This window comes from Eubalaena glacialis, chromosome 7 (genome assembly GCF_028564815.1).
Source record: "Eubalaena glacialis isolate mEubGla1 chromosome 7, mEubGla1.1.hap2.+ XY, whole genome shotgun sequence".
In the NCBI taxonomy this organism is placed as follows: domain Eukaryota; kingdom Metazoa; phylum Chordata; class Mammalia; order Artiodactyla; family Balaenidae; genus Eubalaena; species Eubalaena glacialis.
In genome coordinates this window covers 120,615,412-120,640,323 of record NC_083722.1, presented here as the reverse complement: position 1 = coordinate 120,640,323, position 24,912 = coordinate 120,615,412, and positions in this window count along the sequence as shown.

The window sequence follows — 24,912 nt, the reverse complement described above, 5'->3', positions numbered from 1 at the left end:
CCCGTTAAGCAGCCATAGTGTGTTTTCTAAATGTGTGACTCTGTTCTGTTTTGTAATTCAGTTCAAGTGTAGCGATTTTGACATTCCCTCTCTCAGTGATATCTTAGGATAAGTGTCTTTTTCTCTGTGACTTATTTCACTGAGAGTCATCGTACCTAAATCCACTCATCCTGCTGCTACTAGCCTTATGACATTGATTTCATGGCTGAGTGATATTCCATTGTGCCTAAGTACCACAACTTCTTTATCCATTTTTCGCTTTCCTGGGATATTGAAGGTGTACCGAAGTGGAGGTTCTTGGAAACAGAGCAGCCCTAAACTTTGGGGTGCCTGTGTCTTGTTGATTTTTAGGTTTCCCGATTTATTCGCCCATGAGTGGAAGTGCCCTATGCTCTCTAAGCTGTGCTTATTACATGTTTCAGGACACACCGTACACTTCTCCAGAGTGGCTGTTGGCAATTTACAGCCCGCCCATCAGCGTAGCAAGGCTCCCATGTCTCCATGGCCTGTCCTGCATTTCTGGTTTTTACACTTTTTTCAGCATGGCCCTTTTGACCGATGGCAAGCGAGACTTCTTTGTAGCGCTGATTTGCCTTTCCGGCTTGCCTGGTTGGCCAAAAAGGGCGTATGCGTTTTTCCCTGAATATATTCAGGGAAAAACGCATACGCCCTTTTTGGCCAAGGGCATCATTGTCAACGCTTTGCCGCTTTTCATGTGCTTTCAAGGCGAGTCGAGTCTGCCTCCTGAAACCTGTTTCCTGCAATTCTGCCTTGCTTTCCAATCCTCCTCGTTGCCTTCCCTCAATATATTTGTGGACGAGAGTTATCATTTATAACTCTGCAGGTTTGTGAGTTGCAGTGCCCCTGAGCTCCATTTGTCAACCGGCTTTTTTGGGAGCTGGCCGCCAAAGCGCAGGATTGCTTCAGGCCGTATTCTGGTTCCGGGGGGCAGGCTGAGCCTGTGGTTCATTCTTCTTCCTGATGGGAAAATAGAGTGACCTGTGCCTGTCCCAACACCTAGAGCTAGTCTCTCATTGGTTCCCCCTCTTCCCGTTCATCCTCAGGCCAAATTGCGACCTGTCCGAAACAGGAGGTTAAAGGTGCTGATTCTCCAAGTAGGGAGATTGTTAGTCCAGCGGCTGGAATGGCGAACCCGAGCACAAGGAGAGGAGAAATGAGGTGCGTTTGAGAAACCTTTCCCGATCACACGGTGTACCATCTTCTGGGTTTCCCACGCATGTTTTCGATGTAGGAAGATGCCCTTGAACCTGGAGATTTGGGACCCACGGCATGGGTACCACGCAGTATGACTTTAAAGGGTCTGCGTTTGCTCACCCAAGCTCACCAATCCTCTCAGCCCCAAGAGTGTCCAGCCTCATGTCTCATCCAGCGCTGGGTCTAGATATGGTCAATCCAGGTTGCATCAGAGCCCCTGAACGGACTTTGTAAGAATTTCTCTCTCTTTCACTGTCTTTGTTTTACGGGGTTTTTTTTAAGTAATCTATTTTTATAATGGGGTTTAGCTGCTTTTCACTGCTGTGTTTAGGCCGCTTTACACCCTCTTGATTCACTTCCAGAGAGAGATCAATACATAGGTTTTAAGACTCTTACTAGTCAGATATATTCTTGGGCGGTGAATAGGGGCTGTTGAGTCCAGTTCACTGAGCAGGGAGTAGGTCTTGTCTATTACATATTTGGCTTGTGGAACGGTATCTGAGCTAATTTCAAACCCTTGTTTTATGCATCACCCCACCTCACCTTTCCCGTTAAGCAGCCATAGTGTGTTTTCTAAATGTGTGACTCTGTTCTGTTTTGTAATTCAGTTCAAGTGTAGCGATTTTGACATTCCCTCTCTCAGTGATATCTTAGGATAAGTGTCTTTTTCTCTGTGACTTATTTCACTGAGAGTCATCGTACCTAAATCCACTCATCCTGCTGCTACTAGCCTTATGACATTGATTTCATGGCTGAGTGATATTCCATTGTGCCTAAGTACCACAACTTCTTTATCCATTTTTCGCTTTCCTGGGATATTGAAGGTGTACCGAAGTGGAGGTTCTTGGAAACAGAGCAGCCCTAAACTTTGGGGTGCCTGTGTCTTGTTGATTTTTAGGTTTCCCGATTTAGACGCCCATGAGTGGAAGTGCCCTATGCTCTCTAAGCTGTGCTTATTATATGTTTCAGGACACACCGTACACTTCTCCAGAGTGGCTGTTGGCAATTTACAACCCGCCCATCAGCGTAGCAAGGCTCCCATGTCTCCATGGCCTGTCCTGCATTTCTGGTTTTTACACTTTTTTCAGCATGGCCCTTTTGACCGATGGCAAGCGAGACTTCTTTGTAGCGCTGATTTGCCTTTCCGGCTTGCCTGGTTGGCCAAAAAGGGCGTATGCGTTTTTTCCTGAATATATTCAGGGAAAAACGCATACGCCCTTTTTGGCCAAGGGCATCATTGTCAACGCTTTGCCGCTTTTCATGTGCTTTCAAGGCGAGTCGAGTCTGCCTCCTGAAACCTGTTTCCTGCAATTCTGCCTTGCTTTCCAATCCTCCTCGTTGCCTTCCCTCAATATATTTGTGGACGAGAGTTATCATTTATAACTCTGCAGGTTTGTGAGTTGCAGTGCCCCTGAGCTCCATTTGTCAACCCGCTTTTTTGGGAGATGGCCGCCAAAGCGCAGGATTGCTTCAGGCCGTATTCTGGTTCCGGGGGGCAGGCTGAGCCTGTGGTTCATTCTTCTTCCTGATGGGAAAATAGAGTGACCTGTGCCTGTCCCAACACCTAGAGCTAGTCTCTCATTGGTTCCCCCTCTTCCCGTTCATCCTCAGGCCAAATTGCGACCTGTCCGAAACAGGAGGTTAAAGGTGCTGATTCTCCAAGTAGGGAGATTGTTAGTCGAGCGGCTGGAATGGCGAACCCGAGCAGAAGGAGAGGAGAGATGAGGTGCGTTTGAGAAACCTTTCCCGATCACACGGCGTACCATCTTCTGGGTTTCCCACGCATGTTTTCGATGTAGGAAGATGCCCTTGAACCTGGAGATTTGGGACCCACGGCATGGGTACCACGCAGTATGACTTTAAAGGGTCTGCGTTTGCTCACCCAAGCTCACCAATCCTCTCAGCCCCAAGAGTGTCCAGCCTCATGTCTCATCCAGCTGTGGGTCTAGATATGGTCAATCCAGGTTGCATCAGAGCCCCTGAACGGACTTTGTAAGAATTTCTCTCTCTTTCACTGTCTTTGTTTTACGGGTTTTTTTTTAAGTAATCTATTTTTATGATAGGGTTTAGCTGCTTTTCACTGCTGTGTTTATGCCGCTTTACACCCTCTTGATTCACTTCCAGAGAGAGATCAATACATAGGTTTTAAGACTCTTACTAGTCAGATATATTCTTGGGCGGTGAATAGGGGCTGTTGAGTCCAGTTCACTGAGCAGGGAGTAGGTCTTGTCTATTACATATTTGGCTTGTGGAACGGTATCTGAGCTAATTTCAAACCCTTGTTTTATGCATCACCCCACCTCACCTTTCCCGTTAAGCAGCCATAGTGTGTTTTCTAAATGTGTGACTCTGTTCTGTTTTGTAATTCAGTTCAAGTGTAGCGATTTTGACATTCCCTCTCTCAGTGATATCTTAGGATAAGTGTCTTTTTCTCTGTGACTTATTTCACTGAGAGTCATCGTACCTAAATCCACTCATCCTGCTGCTACTAGCCTTATGACATTGATTTCATGGCTGAGTGATATTCCATTGTGCCTAAGTACCACAACTTCTTTATCCATTTTTCGCTTTCCTGGGATATTGAAGGTGTACCGAAGTGGAGGTTCTTGGAAACAGAGCAGCCCTAAACTTTGGGGTGCCTGTGTCTTGTTGATTTTTAGGTTTCCCGATTTATTCGCCCATGAGTGGAAGTGCCCTATGCTCTCTAAGCTGTGCTTATTACATGTTTCAGGACACACCGTACACTTCTCCAGAGTGGCTGTTGGCAATTTACAGCCCGCCCATCAGCGTAGCAAGGCTCCCATGTCTCCATGGCCTGTCCTGCATTTCTGGTTTTTACACTTTTTTCAGCATGGCCCTTTTGACCGATGGCAAGCGAGACTTCTTTGTAGCGCTGATTTGCCTTTCCGGCTTGCCTGGTTGGCCAAAAAGGGCGTATGCGTTTTTCCCTGAATATATTCAGGGAAAAACGCATACGCCCTTTTTGGCCAAGGGCATCATTGTCAACGCTTTGCCGCTTTTCATGTGCTTTCAAGGCGAGTCGAGTCTGCCTCCTGAAACCTGTTTCCTGCAATTCTGCCTTGCTTTCCAATCCTCCTCGTTGCCTTCCCTCAATATATTTGTGGACGAGAGTTATCATTTATAACTCTGCAGGTTTGTGAGTTGCAGTGCCCCTGAGCTCCATTTGTCAACTGGCTTTTTTGGGAGCTGGCCGCCAAAGCGCAGGATTGCTTCAGGCCGTATTCTGGTTCCGGGGGGCAGGCTGAGCCTGTGGTTCATTCTTCTTCCTGATGGGAAAATAGAGTGACCTGTGCCTGTCCCAACACCTAGAGCTAGTCTCTCATTGGTTCCCCCTCTTCCCGTTCATCCTCAGGCCAAATTGCGACCTGTCCGAAACAGGAGGTTAAAGGTGCTGATTCTCCAAGTAGGGAGATGGTTAGTCGAGCGGCTGGAATGGCGAACCCGAGCACAAGGAGAGGAGAAATGAGGTGCGTTTGAGAAACCTTTCCCGATCACACGGTGTACCATCTTCTGGGTTTCCCACGCATGTTTTCGATGTAGGAAGATGCCCTTGAACCTGGAGATTAGGGACCCACGGCATGGGTACCACGCAGTATGACTTTAAAGGGTCTGCGTTTGCTCACCCAAGCTCACCAATCGTCTCAGCCCCAAGAGTGTCCAGCCTCATGTCTCATCCAGCTGTGGGTCTAGATATGGTCAATCCAGGTTGCATCAGAGCCCCTGAACGGACTTTATAAGAATTTCTCTCTCTTTCACTGTCTTTGTTTTATGGGGTTTTTTTTAAGTAATCTATTTTTATAATGGGGTTTAGCTGCTTTCCACTGCTGTGTTTATGCTGCTTTACACCCTCTTGATTCACTTCCAGAGAGAGATCAATACATAGGTTTTAAGACTCTTATTAGTCAGATATATTCTTGGGCGGTGAATAGGGGCTGTTGAGTCCAGTTCACTGAGCAGGGAGTAGGTCTTGTCTATTACATATTTGGCTTGTGGAACGGTATCTGAGCTAATTTCAAACCCTTGTTTTATGCATCACCCCACCTCACCTTTCCCGTTAAGCAGCCATAGTGTGTTTTCTAAATGTGTGACTCTGTTCTGTTTTGTAATTCAGTTCAAGTGTAGCGACTTTGACATTCCCTCTCTCAGTGATATCTTAGGATAAGTGTCTTTTTCTCTGTGACTTATTTCACTGAGAGTCATCGTACCTAAATCCACTCATCCTGCTGCTACTAGCCTTATGACATTGATTTCATGGCTGAGTGATATTCCATTGTGCCTAAGTACCACAACTTCTTTATCCATTTTTCGCTTTCCTGGGATATTGAAGGTGTACCGAAGTGGAGGTTCTTGGAAACAGAGCAGCCCTAAACTTTGGGGTGCCTGTGTCTTGTTGATTTTTAGGTTTCCCGATTGATACGCCCATGAGTGGAAGTGCCCTATGCTCTCTAAGCTGTGCTTATTACATGTTTCAGGACACACCGTACACTTCTCCAGAGTGGCTGTTGGCAATTTACAGCCCGCCCATCAGCGTAGCAAGGCTCCCATGTCTCCATGGCCTGTCCTGCATTTCTGGTTTTTACACTTTTTTCAGCATGGCCCTTTTGACCGATGGCAAGCGAGACTTCTTTGTAGCGCTGATTTGCCTTTCCGGCTTGCCTGGTTGGCCAAAAAGGGCGTATGCGTTTTTTCCTGAATATATTCAGGGAAAAACGCATACGCCCTTTTTGGCCAAGGGCATCATTGTCAACGCTTTGCCGCTTTTCATGTGCTTTCAAGGCGAGTCGAGTCTGCCTCCTGAAACCTGTTTCCTGCAATTCTGCCTTGCTTTCCAATCCTCCTCGTTGCCTTCCCTCAATATATTTGTGGACGAGAGTTATCATTTATAACTCTGCAGGTTTGTGAGTTGCAGTGCCCCTGAGCTCCATTTGTCAACCCGCTTTTTTGGGAGATGGCCGCCAAAGCGCAGGATTGCTTCAGGCCGTATTCTGGTTCCGGGGGGCAGGCTGAGCCTGTGGTTCATTCTTCTTCCTGATGGGAAAATAGAGTGACCTGTGCCTGTCCCAACACCTAGAGCTAGTCTCTCATTGGTTCCCCCTCTTCCCGTTCATCCTCAGGCCAAATTGCGACCTGTCCGAAACAGGAGGTTAAAGGTGCTGATTCTCCAAGTAGGGAGATTGTTAGTCGAGCGGCTGGAATGGCGAACCCGAGCAGAAGGAGAGGAGAGATGAGGTGCGTTTGAGAAACCTTTCCCGATCACACGGCGTACCATCTTCTGGGTTTCCCACGCATGTTTTCGATGTAGGAAGATGCCCTTGAACCTGGAGATTTGGGACCCACGGCATGGGTACCACGCAGTATGACTTTAAAGGGTCTGCGTTTGCTCACCCAAGCTCACCAATCCTCTCAGCCCCAAGAGTGTCCAGCCTCATGTCTCATCCAGCTGTGGGTCTAGATATGGTCAATCCAGGTTGCATCAGAGCCCCTGAACGGACTTTGTAAGAATTTCTCTCTCTTTCACTGTCTTTGTTTTACGGGTTTTTTTTTAAGTAATCTATTTTTATGATAGGGTTTAGCTGCTTTTCACTGCTGTGTTTATGCCGCTTTACACCCTCTTGATTCACTTCCAGAGAGAGATCAATACATAGGTTTCAAGACTCTTACTAGTCAGATATATTCTTGGGCGGTGAATAGGGGCTGTTGAGTCCAGTTCACTGAGCAGGGAGTAGGTCTTGTCTATTACATATTTGGCTTGTGGAACGGTATCTGAGCTAATTTCAAACCCTTGTTTTATGCATCACCCCACCTCACCTTTCCCGTTAAGCAGCCATAGTGTGTTTTCTAAATGTGTGACTCTGTTCTGTTTTGTAATTCAGTTCAAGTGTAGCGATTTTGACATTCCCTCTCTCAGTGATATCTTAGGATAAGTGTCTTTTTCTCTGTGACTTATTTCACTGAGAGTCATCGTACCTAAATCCACTCATCCTGCTGCTACTAGCCTTATGACATTGATTTCATGGCTGAGTGATATTCCATTGTGCCTAAGTACCACAACTTCTTTATCCATTTTTCGCTTTCCTGGGATATTGAAGGTGTACCGAAGTGGAGGTTCTTGGAAACAGAGCAGCCCTAAACTTTGGGGTGCCTGTGTCTTGTTGATTTTTAGGTTTCCCGATTTATTCGCCCATGAGTGGAAGTGCCCTATGCTCTCTAAGCTGTGCTTATTACATGTTTCAGGACACACCGTACACTTCTCCAGAGTGGCTGTTGGCAATTTACAGCCCGCCCATCAGCGTAGCAAGGCTCCCATGTCTCCATGGCCTGTCCTGCATTTCTGGTTTTTACACTTTTTTCAGCATGGCCCTTTTGACCGATGGCAAGCGAGACTTCTTTGTAGCGCTGATTTGCCTTTCCGGCTTGCCTGGTTGGCCAAAAAGGGCGTATGCGTTTTTCCCTGAATATATTCAGGGAAAAACGCATACGCCCTTTTTGGCCAAGGGCATCATTGTCAACGCTTTGCCGCTTTTCATGTGCTTTCAAGGCGAGTCGAGTCTGCCTCCTGAAACCTGTTTCCTGCAATTCTGCCTTGCTTTCCAATCCTCCTCGTTGCCTTCCCTCAATATATTTGTGGACGAGAGTTATCATTTATAACTCTGCAGGTTTGTGAGTTGCAGTGCCCCTGAGCTCCATTTGTCAACCGGCTTTTTTGGGAGCTGGCCGCCAAAGCGCAGGATTGCTTCAGGCCGTATTCTGGTTCCGGGGGGCAGGCTGAGCCTGTGGTTCATTCTTCTTCCTGATGGGAAAATAGAGTGACCTGTGCCTGTCCCAACACCTAGAGCTAGTCTCTCATTGGTTCCCCCTCTTCCCGTTCATCCTCAGGCCAAATTGCGACCTGTCCGAAACAGGAGGTTAAAGGTGCTGATTCTCCAAGTAGGGAGATTGTTAGTCCAGCGGCTGGAATGGCGAACCCGAGCACAAGGAGAGGAGAAATGAGGTGCGTTTGAGAAACCTTTCCCGATCACACGGTGTACCATCTTCTGGGTTTCCCACGCATGTTTTCGATGTAGGAAGATGCCCTTGAACCTGGAGATTTGGGACCCACGGCATGGGTACCACGCAGTATGACTTTAAAGGGTCTGCGTTTGCTCACCCAAGCTCACCAATCCTCTCAGCCCCAAGAGTGTCCAGCCTCATGTCTCATCCAGCGCTGGGTCTAGATATGGTCAATCCAGGTTGCATCAGAGCCCCTGAACGGACTTTGTAAGAATTTCTCTCTCTTTCACTGTCTTTGTTTTACGGGGTTTTTTTTAAGTAATCTATTTTTATAATGGGGTTTAGCTGCTTTTCACTGCTGTGTTTAGGCCGCTTTACACCCTCTTGATTCACTTCCAGAGAGAGATCAATACATAGGTTTTAAGACTCTTACTAGTCAGATATATTCTTGGGCGGTGAATAGGGGCTGTTGAGTCCAGTTCACTGAGCAGGGAGTAGGTCTTGTCTATTACATATTTGGCTTGTGGAACGGTATCTGAGCTAATTTCAAACCCTTGTTTTATGCATCACCCCACCTCACCTTTCCCGTTAAGCAGCCATAGTGTGTTTTCTAAATGTGTGACTCTGTTCTGTTTTGTAATTCAGTTCAAGTGTAGCGATTTTGACATTCCCTCTCTCAGTGATATCTTAGGATAAGTGTCTTTTTCTCTGTGACTTATTTCACTGAGAGTCATCGTACCTAAATCCACTCATCCTGCTGCTACTAGCCTTATGACATTGATTTCATGGCTGAGTGATATTCCATTGTGCCTAAGTACCACAACTTCTTTATCCATTTTTCGCTTTCCTGGGATATTGAAGGTGTACCGAAGTGGAGGTTCTTGGAAACAGAGCAGCCCTAAACTTTGGGGTGCCTGTGTCTTGTTGATTTTTAGGTTTCCCGATTTAGACGCCCATGAGTGGAAGTGCCCTATGCTCTCTAAGCTGTGCTTATTACATGTTTCAGGACACACCGTACACTTCTCCAGAGTGGCTGTTGGCAATTTACAACCCGCCCATCAGCGTAGCAAGGCTCCCATGTCTCCATGGCCTGTCCTGCATTTCTGGTTTTTACACTTTTTTCAGCATGGCCCTTTTGACCGATGGCAAGCGAGACTTCTTTGTAGCGCTGATTTGCCTTTCCGGCTTGCCTGGTTGGCCAAAAAGGGCGTATGCGTTTTTTCCTGAATATATTCAGGGAAAAACGCATACGCCCTTTTTGGCCAAGGGCATCATTGTCAACGCTTTGCCGCTTTTCATGTGCTTTCAAGGCGAGTCGAGTCTGCCTCCTGAAACCTGTTTCCTGCAATTCTGCCTTGCTTTCCAATCCTCCTCGTTGCCTTCCCTCAATATATTTGTGGACGAGAGTTATCATTTATAACTCTGCAGGTTTGTGAGTTGCAGTGCCCCTGAGCTCCATTTGTCAACCCGCTTTTTTGGGAGATGGCCGCCAAAGCGCAGGATTGCTTCAGGCCGTATTCTGGTTCCGGGGGGCAGGCTGAGCCTGTGGTTCATTCTTCTTCCTGATGGGAAAATAGAGTGACCTGTGCCTGTCCCAACACCTAGAGCTAGTCTCTCATTGGTTCCCCCTCTTCCCGTTCATCCTCAGGCCAAATTGCGACCTGTCCGAAACAGGAGGTTAAAGGTGCTGATTCTCCAAGTAGGGAGATTGTTAGTCGAGCGGCTGGAATGGCGAACCCGAGCAGAAGGAGAGGAGAGATGAGGTGCGTTTGAGAAACCTTTCCCGATCACACGGCGTACCATCTTCTGGGTTTCCCACGCATGTTTTCGATGTAGGAAGATGCCCTTGAACCTGGAGATTTGGGACCCACGGCATGGGTACCACGCAGTATGACTTTAAAGGGTCTGCGTTTGCTCACCCAAGCTCACCAATCCTCTCAGCCCCAAGAGTGTCCAGCCTCATGTCTCATCCAGCTGTGGGTCTAGATATGGTCAATCCAGGTTGCATCAGAGCCCCTGAACGGACTTTGTAAGAATTTCTCTCTCTTTCACTGTCTTTGTTTTACGGGTTTTTTTTTAAGTAATCTATTTTTATGATAGGGTTTAGCTGCTTTTCACTGCTGTGTTTATGCCGCTTTACACCCTCTTGATTCACTTCCAGAGAGAGATCAATACATAGGTTTTAAGACTCTTACTAGTCAGATATATTCTTGGGCGGTGAATAGGGGCTGTTGAGTCCAGTTCACTGAGCAGGGAGTAGGTCTTGTCTATTACATATTTGGCTTGTGGAACGGTATCTGAGCTAATTTCAAACCCTTGTTTTATGCATCACCCCACCTCACCTTTCCCGTTAAGCAGCCATAGTGTGTTTTCTAAATGTGTGACTCTGTTCTGTTTTGTAATTCAGTTCAAGTGTAGCGATTTTGACATTCCCTCTCTCAGTGATATCTTAGGATAAGTGTCTTTTTCTCTGTGACTTATTTCACTGAGAGTCATCGTACCTAAATCCACTCATCCTGCTGCTACTAGCCTTATGACATTGATTTCATGGCTGAGTGATATTCCATTGTGCCTAAGTACCACAACTTCTTTATCCATTTTTCGCTTTCCTGGGATATTGAAGGTGTACCGAAGTGGAGGTTCTTGGAAACAGAGCAGCCCTAAACTTTGGGGTGCCTGTGTCTTGTTGATTTTTAGGTTTCCCGATTTATACGCCCATGAGTGGAAGTGCCCTATGCTCTCTAAGCTGTGCTTATTACATGTTTCAGGACACACCGTACACTTCTCCAGAGTGGCTGTTGGCAATTTACCGCCCGCCCATCAGCGTAGCAAGGCTCCCATGTCTCCATGGCCTGTCCTGCATTTCTGGTTTTTACACTTTTTTCAGCATGGCCCTTTTGACCGATGGCAAGCGAGACTTCTTTGTAGCGCTGATTTGCCTTTCCGGCTTGCCTGGTTGGTCAAAAAGGGCGTATGCGTTTTTCCCTGAATATATTCAGGGAAAAACGCATACGCCCTTTTTGGCCAAGGGCATCATTGTCAACGCTTTGCCGCTTTTCATGTGCTTTCAAGGCGAGTCGAGTCTGCCTCCTGAAACCTGTTTCCTGCAATTCTGCCTTGCTTTCCAATCCTCCTCGTTGCCTTCCCTCAATATATTTGTGGACGAGAGTTATCATTTATAACTCTGCAGGTTTGTGAGTTGCAGTGCCCCTGAGCTCCATTTGTCAACCCGCTTTTTTTGGGAGCTGGCCGCCAAAGCGCAGGATTGCTTCAGGCCGTATTCTGGTTCCGGGGGGCAGGCTGAGCCTGTGGTTCATTCTTCTTCCTGATGGGAAAATAGAGTGACCTGTGCCTGTCCCAACACCTAGAGCTAGTCTCTCATTGGTTCCCCCTCTTCCCGTTCATCCTCAGGCCAAATTGCGACCTGTCCGAAACAGGAGGTTAAAGGTGCTGATTCTCCAAGTAGGGAGATTGTTAGTCCAGCGGCTGGAATGGCGAACCCGAGCACAAGGAGAGGAGAAATGAGGTGCGTTTGAGAAACCTTTCCCGATCACACGGTGTACCATCTTCTGGGTTTCCCACGCATGTTTTCGATGTAGGAAGATGCCCTTGAACCTGGAGATTTGGGACCCACGGCATGGGTACCACGCAGTATGACTTTAAAGGGTCTGCGTTTGCTCACCCAAGCTCACCAATCCTCTCAGCCCCAAGAGTGTCCAGCCTCATGTCTCATCCAGCGCTGGGTCTAGATATGGTCAATCCAGGTTGCATCAGAGCCCCTGAACGGACTTTGTAAGAATTTCTCTCTCTTTCACTGTCTTTGTTTTACGGAGTTTTTTTTAAGTAATCTATTTTTATGATGGGGTTTAGCTGCTTTTCACTGCTGTGTTTATGCCGCTTTACACCCTCTTGATTCACTTCCAGAGAGAGATCAATACATAGGTTTTAAGACTCTTACTAGTCAGATATATTCTTGGGCGGTGAATAGGGGCTGTTGAGTCCAGTTCACTGAGCAGGGAGTAGGTCTTGTCTATTACATATTTGGCTTGTGGAACGGTATCTGAGCTAATTTCAAACCCTTGTTTTATGCATCACCCCACCTCACCTTTCCCGTTAAGCAGCCATAGTGTGTTTTCTAAATGTGTGACTCTGTTCTGTTTTGTAATTCAGTTCAAGTGTAGCGATTTTGACATTCCCTCTCTCAGTGATATCTTAGGATAAGTGTCTTTTTCTCTGTGACTTATTTCACTGAGAGTCATCGTACCTAAATCCACTCATCCTGCTGCTACTAGCCTTATGACATTGATTTCATGGCTGAGTGATATTCCATTGTGCCTAAGTACCACAACTTCTTTATCCATATTTCGCTTTCCTGGGATATTGAAGGTGTACCGAAGTGGAGGTTCTTGGAAACAGAGCAGCCCTAAACTTTGGGGTGCCTGTGTCTTGTTGATTTTTAGGTTTCCCGATTTAGACGCCCATGAGTGGAAGTGCCCTATGCTCTCTAAGCTGTGCTTATTACATGTTTCAGGACACACCGTACACTTCTCCAGAGTGGCTGTTGGCAATTTACAGCCCGTCCATCAGCGTAGCAAGGCTCCCATGTCTCCATGGCCTGTCCTGCATTTCTGGTTTTTACACTTTTTTCAGCATGGCCCTTTTGACCGATGGCAAGCGAGACTTCTTTGTAGCGCTGATTTGCCTTTCCGGCTTGCCTGGTTGGCCAAAAAGGGCGTATGCGTTTTTCCCTGAATATATTCAGGGAAAAACGCATACGCCCTTTTTGGCCAAGGGCATCATTGTCAACGCTTTGCCGCTTTTCATGTGCTTTCAAGGCGAGTCGAGTCTGCCTCCTGAAACCTGTTTCCTGCAATTCTGCCTTGCTTTCCAATCCTCCTCGTTGCCTTCCCTCAATATATTTGTGGACGAGAGTTATCATTTATAACTCTGCAGGTTTGTGAGTTGCAGTGCCCCTGAGCTCCATTTGTCAACTCGCTTTTTTGGGAGCTGGCCGCCAAAGCGCAGGATTGCTTCAGGCCGTATTCTGGTTCCGGGGGGCAGGCTGAGCCTGTGGTTCATTCTTCTTCCTGATGGGAAAATAGAGTGACCTGTGCCTGTCCCAACACCTAGAGCTAGTCTCTCATTGGTTCCCCCTCTTCCCGTTCATCCTCAGGCCAAATTGCGACCTGTCCGAAACAGGAGGTTAAAGGTGCTGATTCTCCAAGTAGGGAGATGGTTAGTCGAGCGGCTGGAATGGCGAACCCGAGCACAAGGAGAGGAGAAATGAGGTGCGTTTGAGAAACCTTTCCCGATCACACGGTGTACCATCTTCTGGGTTTCCCACGCATGTTTTCGATGTAGGAAGATGCCCTTGAACCTGGAGATTTGGGACCCACGGCATGGGTACCACGCAGTATGACTTTAAAGGGTCTGCGTTTGCTCACCCAAGCTCACCAATCGTCTCAGCCCCAAGAGTGTCCAGCCTCATGTCTCATCCAGCTGTGGGTCTAGATATGGTCAATCCAGGTTGCATCAGAGCCCCTGAACGGACTTTATAAGAATTTCTCTCTCTTTCACTGTCTTTGTTTTATGGGGTTTTTTTTAAGTAATCTATTTTTATAATGGGGTTTAGCTGCTTTCCACTGCTGTGTTTATGCTGCTTTACACCCTCTTGATTCACTTCCAGAGAGAGATCAATACATAGGTTTTAAGACTCTTACTAGTCAGATATATTCTTGGGCGGTGAATAGGGGCTGTTGAGTCCAGTTCACTGAGCAGGGAGTAGGTCTTGTCTATTACATATTTGGCTTGTGGAACGGTATCTGAGCTAATTTCAAACCCTTGTTTTATGCATCACCCCACCTCACCTTTCCCGTTAAGCAGCCATAGTGTGTTTTCTAAATGTGTGACTCTGTTCTGTTTTGTAATTCAGTTCAAGTGTAGCGACTTTGACATTCCCTCTCTCAGTGATATCTTAGGATAAGTGTCTTTTTCTCTGTGACTTATTTCACTGAGAGTCATCGTACGTAAATCCACTCATCCTGCTGCTACTAGCCTTATGACATTGATTTCATGGCTGAGTGATATTCCATTGTGCCTAAGTACCACAACTTCTTTATCCATTTTTCGCTTTCCTGGGATATTGAAGGTGTACCGAAGTGGAGGTTCTTGGAAACAGAGCAGCCCTAAACTTTGGGGTGCCTGTGTCTTGTTGATTTTTAGGTTTCCCGATTTATACGCCCATGAGTGGAAGTGCCCTATGCTCTCTAAGCTGTGCTTATTACATGTTTCAGGACACACCGTACACTTCTCCAGAGTGGCTGCTGGCAATTTACAGCCCGCCCATCAGCGTAGCAAGGCTCCCATGTCTCCATGGCCTGTCCTGCATTTCTGGTTTTTACACTTTTTTCAGCATGGCCCTTTTGACCGATGGCAAGCGAGACTTCTTTGTAGCGCTGATTTGCCTTTCCGGCTTGCCTGGTTGGCCAAAAAGGGCGTATGCGTTTTTCCCTGAATATATTCAGGGAAAAACGCATACGCCCTTTTTGGCCAAGGGCATCATTGTCAACGCTTTGCCGCTTTTCATGTGCTTTCAAGGCGAGTCGAGTCTGCCTCCTGAAACCTGTTTCCTGCAATTCTGCCTTGCTTTCCAATCCTCCTCGTTGCCTTCCCTCAATATATTTGTGGACGAGAGTTATCATTTATAACTCTGCAGGTTTGTGAGTTGCAGTGCCCCTGAGCTCCATTTGTCAACCCGCTTTTTTTGGGAGCTGGCCGCCAAAGCGCAGGATTGCTTCAGGCCGTATTCTGGTTCCGGGGGGCAGGCTGAGCCTGTGGTTCATTCTTCTTCCTGATGGGAAAATAGAGTGACCTGTGCCTGTCCCAACACCTAGAGCTAGTCTCTCATTGGTTCCCCCTCTTCCCGTTCATCCTCAGGCCAAATTGCGACCTGTCCGAAACAGGAGGTTAAAGGTGCTGATTCTCCAAGTAGGGAGATTGTTAGTCCAGCGGCTGGAATGGCGAACCCGAGCACAAGGAGAGGAGAAATGAGGTGCGTTTGAGAAACCTTTCCCGATCACACGGTGTACCATCTTCTGGGTTTCCCACGCATGTTTTCGATGTAGGAAGATGCCCTTGAACCTGGAGATTTGGGACCCACGGCATGGGTACCACGCAGTATGACTTTAAAGGGTCTGCGTTTGCTCACCCAAGCTCACCAATCCTCTCAGCCCCAAGAGTGTCCAGCCTCATGTCTCATCCAGCGCTGGGTCTAGATATGGTCAATCCAGGTTGCATCAGAGCCCCTGAACGGACTTTGTAAGAATTTCTCTCTCTTTCACTGTCTTTGTTTTACGGGGTTTTTTTTAAGTAATCTATTTTTATAATGGGGTTTAGCTGCTTTTCACTGCTGTGTTTAGGCCGCTTTACACCCTCTTGATTCACTTCCAGAGAGAGATCAATACATAGGTTTTAAGACTCTTACTAGTCAGATATATTCTTGGGCGGTGAATAGGGGCTGTTGAGTCCAGTTCACTGAGCAGGGAGTAGGTCTTGTCTATTACATATTTGGCTTGTGGAACGGTATCTGAGCTAATTTCAAACCCTTGTTTTATGCATCACCCCACCTCACCTTTCCCGTTAAGCAGCCATAGTGTGTTTTCTAAATGTGTGACTCTGTTCTGTTTTGTAATTCAGTTCAAGTGTAGCGATTTTGACATTCCCTCTCTCAGTGATATCTTAGGATAAGTGTCTTTTTCTCTGTGACTTATTTCACTGAGAGTCATCGTACCTAAATCCACTCATCCTGCTGCTACTAGCCTTATGACATTGATTTCATGGCTGAGTGATATTCCATTGTGCCTAAGTACCACAACTTCTTTATCCATTTTTCGCTTTCCTGGGATATTGAAGGTGTACCGAAGTGGAGGTTCTTGGAAACAGAGCAGCCCTAAACTTTGGGGTGCCTGTGTCTTGTTGATTTTTAGGTTTCCCGATTTAGACGCCCATGAGTGGAAGTGCCCTATGCTCTCTAAGCTGTGCTTATTACATGTTTCAGGACACACCGTACACTTCTCCAGAGTGGCTGTTGGCAATTTACAACCCGCCCATCAGCGTAGCAAGGCTCCCATGTCTCCATGGCCTGTCCTGCATTTCTGGTTTTTACACTTTTTTCAGCATGGCCCTTTTGACCGATGGCAAGCGAGACTTCTTTGTAGCGCTGATTTGCCTTTCCGGCTTGCCTGGTTGGCCAAAAAGGGCGTATGCGTTTTTCCCTGAATATATTCAGGGAAAAACGCATACGCCCTTTTTGGCCAAGGGCATCATTGTCAACGCTTTGCCGCTTTTCATGTGCTTTCAAGGCGAGTCGAGTCTGCCTCCTGAAACCTGTTTCCTGCAATTCTGCCTTGCTTTCCAATCCTCCTCGTTGCCTTCCCTCAATATATTTGTGGACGAGAGTTATCATTTATAACTCTGCAGGTTTGTGAGTTGCAGTGCCCCTGAGCTCCATTTGTCAACCCGCTTTTTTTGGGAGCTGGCCGCCAAAGCGCAGGATTGCTTCAGGCCGTATTCTGGTTCCGGGGGGCAGGCTGAGCCTGTGGTTCATTCTTCTTCCTGATGGGAAAATAGAGTGACCTGTGCCTGTCCCAACACCTAGAGCTAGTCTCTCATTGGTTCCCCCTCTTCCCGTTCATCCTCAGGCCAAATTGCGACCTGTCCGAAACAGGAGGTTAAAGGTGCTGATTCTCCAAGTAGGGAGATTGTTAGTCCAGCGGCTGGAATGGCGAACCCGAGCACAAGGAGAGGAGAAATGAGGTGCGTTTGAGAAACCTTTCCCGATCACACGGTGTACCATCTTCTGGGTTTCCCACGCATGTTTTCGATGTAGGAAGATGCCCTTGAACCTGGAGATTTGGGACCCACGGCATGGGTACCACGCAGTATGACTTTAAAGGGTCTGCGTTTGCTCACCCAAGCTCACCAATCCTCTCAGCCCCAAGAGTGTCCAGCCTCATGTCTCATCCAGCGCTGGGTCTAGATATGGTCAATCCAGGTTGCATCAGAGCCCCTGAACGGACTTTGTAAGAATTTCTCTCTCTTTCACTGTCTTTGTTTTACGGGGTTTTTTTTAAGTAATCTATTTTTATAATGGGGTTTAGCTGCTTTTCACTGCTGTGTTTAGGCCGCTTTACACCCTCTTGATTCACTTCCAGAGAGAGATCAATACATAGGTTTTAAGACTCTTACTAGTCAGATATATTCTTGGGCGGTGAATAGGGGCTGTTGAGTCCAGTTCACTGAGCAGGGAGTAGGTCTTGTCTATTACATATTTGGCTTGTGGAACGGTATCTGAGCTAATTTCAAACCCTTGTTTTATGCATCACCCCACCTCACCTTTCCCGTTAAGCAGCCATAGTGTGTTTTCTAAATGTGTGACTCTGTTCTGTTTTGTAATTCAGTTCAAGTGTAGCGATTTTGACATTCCCTCTCTCAGTGATATCTTAGGATAAGTGTCTTTTTCTCTGTGACTTATTTCACTGAGAGTCATCGTACCTAAATCCACTCATCCTGCTGCTACTAGCCTTATGACATTGATTTCATGGCTGAGTGATATTCCATTGTGCCTAAGTACCACAACTTCTTTATCCATTTTTCGCTTTCCTGGGATATTGAAGGTGTACCGAAGTGGAGGTTCTTGGAAACAGAGCAGCCCTAAACTTTGGGGTGCCTGTGTCTTGTTGATTTTTAGGTTTCCCGATTTAGACGCCCATGAGTGGAAGTGCCCTATGCTCTCTAAGCTGTGCTTATTACATGTTTCAGGACACACCGTACACTTCTCCAGAGTGGCTGTTGGCAATTTACAACCCGCCCATCAGCGTAGCAAGGCTCCCATGTCTCCATGGCCTGTCCTGCATTTCTGGTTTTTACACTTTTTTCAGCATGGCCCTTTTGACCGATGGCAAGCGAGACTTCTTTGTAGCGCTGATTTGCCTTTCCGGCTTGCCTGGTTGGCCAAAAAGGGCGTATGCGTTTTTTCCTGAATATATTCAGGGAAAAACGCATACGCCCTTTTTGGCCAAGGGCATCATTGTCAACGCTTTGCCGCTTTTCATGTGCTTTCAAGGCGAGTCGAGTCTGCCTCCTGAAACCTGTTTCCTGCAATTCTGCCTTGCTTTCCAATCCTCCTCGTTGCCTTCCCTCAATATATTTGTGGACGAGAGTTATCATTTATAACTCTGCAGGTTTGTGAGTTGCAGTGCCCCTGAGCTCCATTTGTCAACCCGCTTTTTTGGGAGATGGCCGCCAAAGCGCAGGATTGCTTCAGGCCGTATTCTGGTTCCGGGGGGCAGGCTGAGCCTGTGGTTCATTCTTCTTCCTGATGGGAAAATAGAGTGACCTGTGCCTGTCCCAACACCTAGAGCTAGTCTCTCATTGGTTCCCCCTCTTCCCGTTCATCCTCAGGCCAAATTGCGACCTGTCCGAAACAGGAGGTTAAAGGTGCTGATTCTCCAAGTAGGGAGATTGTTAGTCGAGCGGCTGGAATGGCGAACCCGAGCAGAAGGAGAGGAGAGATGAGGTGCGTTTGAGAAACCTTTCCCGATCACACGGCGTACCATCTTCTGGGTTTCCCACGCATGTTTTCGATGTAGGAAGATGCCCTTGAACCTGGAGATTTGGGACCCACGGCATGGGTACCACGCAGTATGACTTTAAAGGGTCTGCGTTTGCTCACCCAAGCTCACCAATCCTCTCAGCCCCAAGAGTGTCCAGCCTCATGTCTCATCCAGCTGTGGGTCTAGATATGGTCAATCCAGGTTGCATCAGAGCCCCTGAACGGACTTTGTAAGAATTTCTCTCTCTTTCACTGTCTTTGTTTTACGGGTTTTTTTTTAAGTAATCTATTTTTATGATAGGGTTTAGCTGCTTTTCACTGCTGTGTTTATGCCGCTTTACACCCTCTTGATTCACTTCCAGAGAGAGATCAATACATAGGTTTTAAGACTCTTACTAGTCAGATATATTCTTGGGCGGTGAATAGGGGCTGTTGAGTCCAGTTCACTGAGCAGGGAGTAGGTCTTGTCTATTACATATTTGGCTTGTGGAACGGTATCTGAGCTAATTTCAAACCCTTGTTTTATGCATCACCCCACCTCACCTTTCCCGTTAAGCAGCCATAGTGTGTTTTCTAAATGTGTGACTCTGTTCTGTTTTGTAATTCAGTTCAAGTGTAGCGATTTTGACATTCCCTCTCTCAGTGATATCTTAGGATAAGTGTCTTTTTCTCTGTGACTTATTTCACTGAGAGTCATCGTACCTAAATCCACTCATCCTGCTGCTACTAGCCTTATGACATTGATTTCATGGCTGAGTGATATTCCATTGTGCCTAAGTACCACAACTTCTTTATCCATTTTTCGCTTTCCTGGGATATTGAAGGTGTACCGAAGTGGAGGTTCTTGGAAACAGAGCAGCCCTAAACTTTGGGGTGCCTGTGTCTTGTTGATTTTTAGGTTTCCCGATTTATTCGCCCATGAGTGGAAGTGCCCTATGCTCTCTAAGCTGTGCTTATTACATGTTTCAGGACACACCGTACACTTCTCCAGAGTGGCTGTTGGCAATTTACAGCCCGCCCATCAGCGTAGCAAGGCTCCCATGTCTCCATGGCCTGTCCTGCATTTCTGGTTTTTACACTTTTTTCAGCATGGCCCTTTTGACCGATGGCAAGCGAGACTTCTTTGTAGCGCTGATTTGCCTTTCCGGCTTGCCTGGTTGGCCAAAAAGGGCGTATGCGTTTTTCCCTGAATATATTCAGGGAAAAACGCATACGCCCTTTTTGGCCAAGGGCATCATTGTCAACGCTTTGCCGCTTTTCATGTGCTTTCAAGGCGAGTCGAGTCTGCCTCCTGAAACCTGTTTCCTGCAATTCTGCCTTGCTTTCCAATCCTCCTCGTTGCCTTCCCTCAATATATTTGTGGACGAGAGTTATCATTTATAACTCTGCAGGTTTGTGAGTTGCAGTGCCCCTGAGCTCCATTTGTCAACTGGCTTTTTTGGGAGCTGGCCGCCAAAGCGCAGGATTGCTTCAGGCCGTATTCTGGTTCCGGGGGGCAGGCTGAGCCTGTGGTTCATTCTTCTTCCTGATGGGAAAATAGAGTGACCTGTGCCTGTCCCAACACCTAGAGCTAGTCTCTCATTGGTTCCCCCTCTTCCCGTTCATCCTCAGGCCAAATTGCGACCTGTCCGAAACAGGAGGTTAAAGGTGCTGATTCTCCAAGTAGGGAGATGGTTAGTCGAGCGGCTGGAATGGCGAACCCGAGCACAAGGAGAGGAGAAATGAGGTGCGTTTGAGAAACCTTTCCCGATCACACGGTGTACCATCTTCTGGGTTTCCCACGCATGTTTTCGATGTAGGAAGATGCCCTTGAACCTGGAGATTAGGGACCCACGGCATGGGTACCACGCAGTATGACTTTAAAGGGTCTGCGTTTGCTCACCCAAGCTCACCAATCGTCTCAGCCCCAAGAGTGTCCAGCCTCATGTCTCATCCAGCTGTGGGTCTAGATATGGTCAATCCAGGTTGCATCAGAGCCCCTGAACGGACTTTATAAGAATTTCTCTCTCTTTCACTGTCTTTGTTTTATGGGGTTTTTTTTAAGTAATCTATTTTTATAATGGGGTTTAGCTGCTTTCCACTGCTGTGTTTATGCTGCTTTACACCCTCTTGATTCACTTCCAGAGAGAGATCAATACATAGGTTTTAAGACTCTTATTAGTCAGATATATTCTTGGGCGGTGAATAGGGGCTGTTGAGTCCAGTTCACTGAGCAGGGAGTAGGTCTTGTCTATTACATATTTGGCTTGTGGAACGGTATCTGAGCTAATTTCAAACCCTTGTTTTATGCATCACCCCACCTCACCTTTCCCGTTAAGCAGCCATAGTGTGTTTTCTAAATGTGTGACTCTGTTCTGTTTTGTAATTCAGTTCAAGTGTAGCGACTTTGACATTCCCTCTCTCAGTGATATCTTAGGATAAGTGTCTTTTTCTCTGTGACTTATTTCACTGAGAGTCATCGTACCTAAATCCACTCATCCTGCTGCTACTAGCCTTATGACATTGATTTCATGGCTGAGTGATATTCCATTGTGCCTAAGTACCACAACTTCTTTATCCATTTTTCGCTTTCCTGGGATATTGAAGGTGTACCGAAGTGGAGGTTCTTGGAAACAGAGCAGCCCTAAACTTTGGGGTGCCTGTGTCTTGTTGATTTTTAGGTTTCCCGATTGATACGCCCATGAGTGGAAGTGCCCTATGCTCTCTAAGCTGTGCTTATTACATGTTTCAGGACACACCGTACACTTCTCCAGAGTGGCTGTTGGCAATTTACAGCCCGCCCATCAGCGTAGCAAGGCTCCCATGTCTCCATGGCCTGTCCTGCATTTCTGGTTTTTACACTTTTTTCAGCATGGCCCTTTTGACCGATGGCAAGCGAGACTTCTTTGTAGCGCTGATTTGCCTTTCCGGCTTGCCTGGTTGGCCAAAAAGGGCGTATGCGTTTTTTCCTGAATATATTCAGGGAAAAACGCATACGCCCTTTTTGGCCAAGGGCATCATTGTCAACGCTTTGCCGCTTTTCATGTGCTTTCAAGGCGAGTCGAGTCTGCCTCCTGAAACCTGTTTCCTGCAATTCTGCCTTGCTTTCCAATCCTCCTCGTTGCCTTCCCTCAATATATTTGTGGACGAGAGTTATCATTTATAACTCTGCAGGTTTGTGAGTTGCAGTGCCCCTGAGCTCCATTTGTCAACCCGCTTTTTTGGGAGATGGCCGCCAAAGCGCAGGATTGCTTCAGGCCGTATTCTGGTTCCGGGGGGCAGGCTGAGCCTGTGGTTCATTCTTCTTCCTGATGGGAAAATAGAGTGACCTGTGCCTGTCCCAACACCTAGAGCTAGTCTCTCATTGGTTCCCCCTCTTCCCGTTCATCCTCAGGCCAAATTGCGACCTGTCCGAAACAGGAGGTTAAAGGTGCTGATTCTCCAAGTAGGGAGATTGTTAGTCGAGCGGCTGGAATGGCGAACCCGAGCAGAAGGAGAGGAGAGATGAGGTGCGTTTGAGAAACCTTTCCCGATCACACGGCGTACCATCTTCTGGGTTTCCCACGCATGTTTTCGATGTAGGAAGATGCCCTTGAACCTGGAGATTTGGGACCCACGGCATGGGTACCACGCAGTATGACTTTAAAGGGTCTGCGTTTGCTCACCCAAGCTCACCAATCCTCTCAGCCCCAAGAGTGTCCAGCCTCATGTCTCATCCAGCTGTGGGTCTAGATATGGTCAATCCAGGTTGCATCAGAGCCCCTGAACGGACTTTGTAAGAATTTCTCTCTCTTTCACTGTCTTTGTTTTACGGGTTTTTTTTTAAGTAATCTATTTTTATGATAGGGTTTAGCTGCTTTTCACTGCTGTGTTTATGCCGCTTTACACCCTCTTGATTCACTTCCAGAGAGAGATCAATACATAGGTTTTAAGACTCTTACTAGTCAGATATATTCTTGGGCGGTGAATAGGGGCTGTTGAGTCCAGTTCACTGAGCAGGGAGTAGGTCTTGTCTATTACATATTTGGCTTGTGGAACGGTATCTGAGCTAATTTCAAACCCTTGTTTTATGCATCACCCCACCTCACCTTTCCCGTTAAGCAGCCATAGTGTGTTTTCTAAATGTGTGACTCTGTTCTGTTTTGTAATTCAGTTCAAGTGTAGCGATTTTGACATTCCCTCTCTCAGTGATATCTTAGGATAAGTGTCTTTTTCTCTGTGACTTATTTCACTGAGAGTCATCGTACCTAAATCCACTCATCCTGCTGCTACTAGCCTTATGACATTGATTTCATGGCTGAGTGATATTCCATTGTGCCTAAGTACCACAACTTCTTTATCCATTTTTCGCTTTCCTGGGATATTGAAGGTGTACCGAAGTGGAGGTTCTTGGAAACAGAGCAGCCCTAAACTTTGGGGTGCCTGTGTCTTGTTGATTTTTAGGTTTCCCGATTTATTCGCCCATGAGTGGAAGTGCCCTATGCTCTCTAAGCTGTGCTTATTACATGTTTCAGGACACACCGTACACTTCTCCAGAGTGGCTGTTGGCAATTTACAGCCCGCCCATCAGCGTAGCAAGGCTCCCATGTCTCCATGGCCTGTCCTGCATTTCTGGTTTTTACACTTTTTTCAGCATGGCCCTTTTGACCGATGGCAAGCGAGACTTCTTTGTAGCGCTGATTTGCCTTTCCGGCTTGCCTGGTTGGCCAAAAAGGGCGTATGCGTTTTTCCCTGAATATATTCAGGGAAAAACGCATACGCCCTTTTTGGCCAAGGGCATCATTGTCAACGCTTTGCCGCTTTTCATGTGCTTTCAAGGCGAGTCGAGTCTGCCTCCTGAAACCTGTTTCCTGCAATTCTGCCTTGCTTTCCAATCCTCCTCGTTGCCTTCCCTCAATATATTTGTGGACGAGAGTTATCATTTATAACTCTGCAGGTTTGTGAGTTGCAGTGCCCCTGAGCTCCATTTGTCAACCGGCTTTTTTGGGAGCTGGCCGCCAAAGCGCAGGATTGCTTCAGGCCGTATTCTGGTTCCGGGGGGCAGGCTGAGCCTGTGGTTCATTCTTCTTCCTGATGGGAAAATAGAGTGACCTGTGCCTGTCCCAACACCTAGAGCTAGTCTCTCATTGGTTCCCCCTCTTCCCGTTCATCCTCAGGCCAAATTGCGACCTGTCCGAAACAGGAGGTTAAAGGTGCTGATTCTCCAAGTAGGGAGATTGTTAGTCCAGCGGCTGGAATGGCGAACCCGAGCACAAGGAGAGGAGAAATGAGGTGCGTTTGAGAAACCTTTCCCGATCACACGGTGTACCATCTTCTGGGTTTCCCACGCATGTTTTCGATGTAGGAAGATGCCCTTGAACCTGGAGATTTGGGACCCACGGCATGGGTACCACGCAGTATGACTTTAAAGGGTCTGCGTTTGCTCACCCAAGCTCACCAATCCTCTCAGCCCCAAGAGTGTCCAGCCTCATGTCTCATCCAGCGCTGGGTCTAGATATGGTCAATCCAGGTTGCATCAGAGCCCCTGAACGGACTTTGTAAGAATTTCTCTCTCTTTCACTGTCTTTGTTTTACGGGGTTTTTTTTAAGTAATCTATTTTTATAATGGGGTTTAGCTGCTTTTCACTGCTGTGTTTAGGCCGCTTTACACCCTCTTGATTCACTTCCAGAGAGAGATCAATACATAGGTTTTAAGACTCTTACTAGTCAGATATATTCTTGGGCGGTGAATAGGGGCTGTTGAGTCCAGTTCACTGAGCAGGGAGTAGGTCTTGTCTATTACATATTTGGCTTGTGGAACGGTATCTGAGCTAATTTCAAACCCTTGTTTTATGCATCACCCCACCTCACCTTTCCCGTTAAGCAGCCATAGTGTGTTTTCTAAATGTGTGACTCTGTTCTGTTTTGTAATTCAGTTCAAGTGTAGCGATTTTGACATTCCCTCTCTCAGTGATATCTTAGGATAAGTGTCTTTTTCTCTGTGACTTATTTCACTGAGAGTCATCGTACCTAAATCCACTCATCCTGCTGCTACTAGCCTTATGACATTGATTTCATGGCTGAGTGATATTCCATTGTGCCTAAGTACCACAACT